The sequence below is a fragment of the Pistacia vera genome, unplaced genomic scaffold (assembly GCF_008641045.1).
Source record: "Pistacia vera cultivar Batoury unplaced genomic scaffold, PisVer_v2 Contig252, whole genome shotgun sequence".
NCBI lineage: Eukaryota > Viridiplantae > Streptophyta > Magnoliopsida > Sapindales > Anacardiaceae > Pistacia > Pistacia vera.
In genome coordinates, this window is record NW_022196060.1 from 86,969 (window position 1) to 94,671 (window position 7,703).

At 38.0% G+C, this 7,703-nt stretch overlaps 1 pseudogene; it reads right to left on the reverse strand.

Moving 5' to 3' along the window:
- Positions 1-292: 292 nt before the first annotated feature.
- LOC116132428 lies at positions 293-1,330 on the reverse strand (annotated as a pseudogene).
- Between the last annotated feature and the right edge of the window lie 6,373 nt (positions 1,331-7,703).

A 7,703-nucleotide genomic window follows, 5' to 3' on the forward strand; every position in this document is an offset into this window, starting at 1 on the left:
AATTTGAGCCAACCTCCTAGGTGGTTTGTAAATCGACCCTTAATTGTCTTGCATTAGTGCTGCTTTTGCTCTAATCTCATGATTTGACTGACAAATTGTAAACAGATACAACTAATTAATTTATTGCTATTCTTTTGAAAGCCATTACAATTTCGTACAATCATACACCAAAAGATAAATAACACGACGGCAATACACGCTGCCACAACAGAATTCCATGAAAATTAATACAGTACATTACCACTCACGAAACATGCTAATTAGAAATGAACTTATTACACACAAATACTAGTAGAAAATAAATCAAGGGTAAAGCTCAATGAGAGACCTTAGACCTAGTATAGGAGTTATCTTATAGCGAGTGAAACCAGCTTCTAAGAAGAGCTTCTTCCACTCTTTGACGCTCCGTTCTTTGCCGGTGTTGAACACAAACATCATTAACATGTCGAAGCATAGTTGTGTCTCCGTTGACTCTTCACTTTGATCTTCCATTCTGATGGCCAGTTCTATTATGATCACCTTCCCTCCCTTTTCTTTGCTTGGAATCGCTTCTCTACACCTTTTTGATATCTTCAAGCTCTCTTCATCACCCCAGTCAAGCAGAATCCACTGCATATTTTCCCATAATTAATTTATATATTCACTGTTAGTCGTTGTTAAAAACCTGTAATCTGAATGCAAATCAACATAGCTAGTCGTGAAAATGTTATGCTATGAATTATGAGAGTAGTTCTCTGCAATTTAATTTGATTTGGTATTGGTAGGATAGGAATGTTGGATACAATTAAGAATAATATATGTTTGGTCTGGTGAACGACGTCGTTCACAATATAGTGTGTGTCACACTGTATGAAAAAAAAAAAATTAAGATTGATTTCACATTAAGCATGAAGAAACTAAATTAATGGAAAATTACGTATAGCTGTTTACCTTGAGTAAGATTGCATCAGCCGAAGGTATTGCCTTAAACATGTCTCCTCCAAGAAAAGCCAAGTTCTTAGTCCCTTACAAATTTTTCAACAACATGTGGGAGATCAAAAACAGTGCATTGAATCTCCGGAAAAGCTTTGGCTATGATTTCGGCCATAGTTCCAGTGCCACCACCCACATCAACCAGCCCCTTAAGCACTTTATGGTCTTCAATCAAAACTCTCGCTACCAGCTGAGACTCACTGACCATGGCATCATAAAAAATGTTTTTAAATTTAGGTTCATTAGCCACACAATCCCAAATTTTTTTCCCACTAGTTGTTTCAAACGGTTTGGGATCATCATTCTTGAACCAAGCGCTCAAGGAATTAAAGGGACAAATTATGAGTGGATCAAGCATAAGAAATGCAAATGGTGCATGTGGTGGTGGTTGTTTGGCCAGGTGTTGGTGCTAGTTTGTAGGGTGGACCAACTATAGTGGTAGTTTGGAATGGGATGGTTTGGCTGGTTGTAGTGATGGTTTGGGATGGGATGGTTTAGAATTGGTGGAGGACAGTTTGATAATATCACATCTCAGAGCCAACCGTTACGGACGACATTCATTTAAAAGGGGAATCTGGAATTTATGAAATCAAAGTACTAACCTTGTGTTTCGCCAAACATTAGTGAGAAAATGTGGTTTACTGTAATTATTATATATATAAATTTCCATCTAAGATGATGGTATGGATCCCTTATCCATGGAAATCATAATGAAGGTCATTTATTGAGCACTGCATGTGTCAGTTCAATGGACAACAAGTGATAATATTGAGATAAAGATGACGTTTCTGTTTAATTTTCTTTAAGATATTTTGAAGGCTATTTAAGCCTTTAGAGAGGGCATTGAAAAGTATATGGAGATTTTTCTCTCATATCATATCAATTGGGAATGGGAGCCCATATGGCCATATCCATCTCTTTTTACACTTTCATCCTCCTTACTTCAATCTTTCATCTCATCTCCTTAATAAAATAAGTAATTTTACATAATAACTTTATTGGTCGACTCATCCACGTGGCAATCAGGATGAGGGTCGAATAGGGATTGAAAGAGGGGCATTATAATATCTGCCTTTATAATAATTTTCAGCTGGGCCGTGAATCTTAACCAAATCTCCTGTGTCGGTTCCTTGGCCCATTGCTTCATCTTGTTTATTTATTTATACATTTTATCATCTTTTTTGACTTCTTTAAGTTGCTTATTGGTTCCAATCTCTGTGTGTGCGGAGGATTACCTCCCCTCGGATATTGGCTCCTCTAAGTTTTGGTTATGTTTTATTTCTCTGTTTCATATGTTATGTTTTATTTTTTGTTTACTATTTGGGTCTTGCGCTATCCTTACCATTTGAGGTGATATTACACATCCAAGAGGTTGAACTTACGCACATGGAATCCTCAACTTTATCTACGTTTACTGCTCCCATAAATACTAGCTTTTCTAGATCTTCCTCTAAAATAGACAGTTTGTATGAAATATCTTATATCCCAGAAAATCAAAAAATCCAAGACACTATCCCTCCTATTGTAAATCCTTATACAGCCTTTTCCAAGTCCTCGTCTTCTTTGTCTAAAACCTTCAAAACTCTTGTCTGTCCTTCCAGAAAGCCAGTCAAAGTGTATGTCCAAACTAGTACTTTTGACAAGTGTCAAATTCCAGCCACATCCTAAGAACAATATGTTACTTTGGAAATCCCTCAAGAATCCATTACTCAATGGATCCGTGAAGGATACTCTCATGTGCACTTTGGTGCTATTCGGCTCGCTCTCTCTTATCATGGCAGAAAATGACTCCCAGTCTCTGTTCGAATTGCTTTATTGGACACCAGATTTGTCCAATATCAACATGCTTGTATAGGGACAGCGCAGACAACTTTGAATGTTGGGACAGTCATTATGACACTGTTTCCTAATTTCAACATGTCCCTTTCTGATGTTCATTGCGCAAAGGCTCTTAAAGTTCAATTACAGATCGTTGGTGCAGATTTAAATCCAGGAAGTATTGCAGCTACTTTGCATTATAAAATGGTTTGGCGAATCCAAGACCATGCCCTTGATCTCGCTATCCCTACGACTAGTGATGCACTGCTCTTTACTGTTGACTCTCAGAATACTCCTCACTGCATCAATATTCTCAGGCAAATTTCCAGAGATGATTTGATTAAATTGTTACCGGACTCTTGGGTGACGAGTTACGAGTCTCTTAACAAAAAAGAAACTCCAGTGGTTTCTACAGAATCTACCATGCATGATAACAGTGCGGAACTACAACTATCAGATTTAAGTCTCCAACAACTCCCAGTGCTCCACCTTTAAGTTTTCGACAAACTCAATTCATGATTGCTCCGATCATACCCACTACCGCAATACGGGAACCTGGACTTTCCATTCATTCTTTTTAACAATCTGGTGCTCTTATCTATCATTAATATGATCCAGTCACTGGTCACACTCCATTTGATCTTGACTGCCAATGCTCGGAATGCCGTGATGATCCTATTTGGGAAATCGATGAGCATTATCTTCTAAGATGAAACTATTTCAACCAGAAAAAGAAGAAAGCTCCTGCAGTCAGACAGATCTTCATTCCTGATTTAAAGAACATGATCCTAAAGTTGGTCTTCTTTGTCAACCGTCTGGTAAATTTGACTATTATGTCAAATATTCTCCACCCGCCAGAAAAGATTCACCATCCAGTAATCCCTCATGGGACATCCCTCTAAAACCTCAACCCAAATCACCTTTAAAACTATCCAAACTTGCCAAATCACCTTACTTTAAATAGCCTTTACCATGTTATCAACAGTCTCTGCGGTGGATTGCAAAAGAACATAAACCAACCCATTCACCCCTTGCTCATACTCCCCTTGTTCAGTCCATTATGATGATCCAAACCCCTGAGCCCTCAAAGACAGGACAACATTTCAATTATGATACAGATTTTCCTTCTCTTCAGGAAACTACCACTCAACAACCAAGAGTTGTTCCTTCCAAAGCTATACAGCCTGATGGATCCACACCTAAACTCTCCCAAGCTAAAGCAGTTCTCAATTGGCAGACTGAAAATGCTTTAGCCCAAAACAAAACCATGACCAGACTTGAACAAAAACTGGATTTAGTAGCTCATCAGGTGGACTCTCAGTCTCAGAACCAAACTATGCTGATTTCTCGGCTACAAAAACAAATTGATCATCTCCAAAATCGGATTGATCAGCTTTATCAGGAATTAATGCACATTGTCAGTAGCTCTCATGGCTATTTAGTTCAGTTTCTCTAGTCATTAAAAACCCAAATGGCATTGCTTTAGCAGGAATATCTTAAGCAAAAACTCAGATAACCACCGACTTTCCCAGAAATGTCATTAGTACCAACCCTTTTGATTCCACAACAGCATGGCCACAACCCTCTTTTTCCCCTTTCCCAAAAATTAGCCAACCGTTGGTCTCACCTCATACACCTTCTGGTGCTGTTCAAGCTTTTGGCAACACTGAACAGTTATATGCCAAGCTCCGCAAAGAACGTGATGAAAAGATCAAGCTGGAACTTGAACAAAAGAAGCGAGAAAAGTATTCTGCTAGACCGCAGACCCCATCTGCTGATATTCCTAACTCTTTCTCTTCTAGTCACTCAGATCCTCCATCTCCTAAGCCTCATCGTCCTTTATATAAGGATAAGGCTCCAATACACATAATGATGATGGAAGACCGCCAACCTTCTGCTAATCTTGCCTCTTCAGAAAATCCCGTCTCTTCCAATTTTATAAGCTCCTTTTTTAGAAACATGGCAGAAAGACAACGTCTTGCCGCTTCGGGTCTTTCTCAGGATTCTCTATCTACCTTCCATATAGAATCAGAAGCCAATATACTTTCGACTGATGAATTATTTGAAAGTGACTTTGACTCTGACAGTAATACTTCTGATCAACATCCTAATGTTTATCCCCAACTGATGACCCATCAACCTGAATCATCCAGACTAACTGTTGTTTCAGAGGTCGATGATGAGATGTCTGAAGGTGATGATTCTATTCCAGACTCTTCGCCTATGTATTGACAATCTCGTCATACTCCGGCTGAACGTGACTCTTATATGGCTTCAGCAAGGCTCCACACTTTTACCGTCGATGATCTTCCTCCACACAAATGGAGAACTCGAATGTATGAATTTCAGGCCTGGTTACAAGCTGAGATGCTGAAACTTGATGCCCAAGTCTTAACTGTACTTACGCAGTTTACAGCTAGATTTGGTGGCATTCTCTATGATTGGTGGATAAGTCTTCAGGAATATAGACAAAATTTGTTCATCCAAATGCCAGATATCAACCAAGCCCTGTCTCTCCTGTATGATGAATTATGTGGATTACCTCACCTTTATGAGAACTAAGTCAGAGAAAAATATTTTAAGATGCGATGCTATTCTCTGAAAAAGAAAGATCTTGACAGGCATTATAAAGAGATGGTAAAAAGGTATCATATACTTAGGGGGATGGATGATCCTAATATGAAGCAAGCGTTTTTTGACATCAATTCCTGAATCCCTAAGTCATGAAGCAACCAAGCTTATGCAGTCCCAGAACAAACAACTTGGATCCACTTCTCTTGGCGAAATTTACCAGTTTGTTATTCTTGCTTTGGAAAAGCTTTGTTCTCAAAAACAATTTTTTGATGATTATATGAAGCGTTCTAAACAGCTGACAAAGGTTTGTCAACGACCAGACTTGTAGATCAAATGCAAATCAGATCATTCATGTTCTTGTCCTACCAAGAAGAAGTTTCATTCTAGACGCATCAAGTTTTCTCCACCTAATGCTCCGGCTCGACGCAAATTTCGACGTTTCAAGAACCGCAAGTTTCTTCAGAAAAGGAAACGCAAAGACAAACGGTCTAATGGTGTTATTTGTGTAACCGCCCGGGTCATTTTGCCAAAAATTGTCCAAAGAAGCCCAAGCAGTCAATCAAAATGATGCAACAACTTTCTCAGCTCACCGATATAGATTTTTCTGATGATGATGTTGAAAGTTGGTTTTCCATGGATGAAGAACCCACTTCAGACACTATTTTCCAGTTTGTAGCCATTGATACTGAGTCCTCCGATTCAGATGATTGCCACTATTTCTACCATATCCAATAAGCACCACAATCCCTTCCATCATTAGCCTTCTCATGTCACATACCTACAACAAAAGTTCAGATCTTCCCCAACAAATACTCCAAGCCCATTTCAGTCATAGCATTTTTTGATACAGGTGCTACTCGTACCATTATCAACCCTAAGATCCTCCCAGCCTCTCAGTGGAAACCTCATCAGGAGGTCTTCTACATGGCTAATAGTGAGACTTTCACTACTCATCTGATCAGCAAACCCATTAAAATCCAAATTTTCCCAGGCTGTTTAACTTTTCATAAAGTTCTTGGTTCCGATCTACCTGGCAAAGATATGGTTCTAGGTTTTGATGTTTACTCTAAACTCAATAAACTTAGAATCCTCCCTGATGGTGTTCGGTACAAGATGTTTTTTCAAGTCTGTGTCGTTTACAGCAACTACTAGCAAGTGCACTAGTCTCAAGTAATATAGTATAATAAAATACAGGTTATCGTACCCAAGGGATTGCATAAACAAGTACTGAAATATTAATTAGTCTTAACTTTATCTAGATAATCAAAACTTAGAATAGTGATCTTTAAAACTGAAAATATTAAAATCTGAAATATTAGAAACGAATTGCAATAAAACTAAAATTAAGAATTCAATGATAGAAAACGGCTAAGACTTCAGGCTCATCTATAACTTCTCTGCACCGCTCAATTTACTATGGTCAATGAATTTATTTAATTAATGTGACAACGGGATTTCCAAGGTTAACCAATATTCTCTCTCAAGCAATATTAATTCTACTTCTATTTCACAACCTAGATATCTCTATATAGATTTAATGAAATAGACGAGCATTTAGCTTTGTGAAATCTTCTAGCTTTCAGCAAAAGTTAATCCTGCCTATGACTATTGCATGTATCAATTCATATATCTCTATATCCAATTAATCCATGGCCTATATTACTAGAGCACTATGTGAGATCTCTTCTCGGTCTCAATCACACAAAACAATTCTATCAGAAATTGATCAAGTTCCTAATAGCATTAAGCACATAATATAGACTCATCATTAGAAAAATAATTCACTGACCAAAAAGTAAAAGATTGATCACAGATCCATAAATAGACTAACCCTAGTCTTAGCCTGGGAAAATTAGTTCATAATAAAAGAAACAAGAGTAGAATCCAAGAAATAAATCATATTGAAAAAGTAAAAACAAACTCTTTGATGAATTTTGTTCTTGATTCTCCTTTCTCTTTTGTTATACAATAATCTCCCTTCAAGAATAGGTAAAATTCAGCCCCCCTAAGGAGTAATCTTAATCATCCTTAAATACCCAAAAGAGTTCTAAACGAAAAAGGAAAGAAAAACTAATAAAAACCCTAAAAGTGCCCGACACAGCCCAGGCCGTGTCTAAATGTACGTCAACACAGCCTAGGCCGTGGTGTTTCCTGTCCTCGTTATTTTATCTTCATTCCACCGCCACGGCCGTGGTAAACCACCAAGGCAAGGCCATGGCTTTCAAACTTGTCAGCAAATCTCAATTTCTTCAAGCTTTGAGTTCCAATTTCATTCCAATGCTCCAATCTACTCAATTAACGCCTGAAAATTACAAAATTCTCCAAATCAATAGCTAACC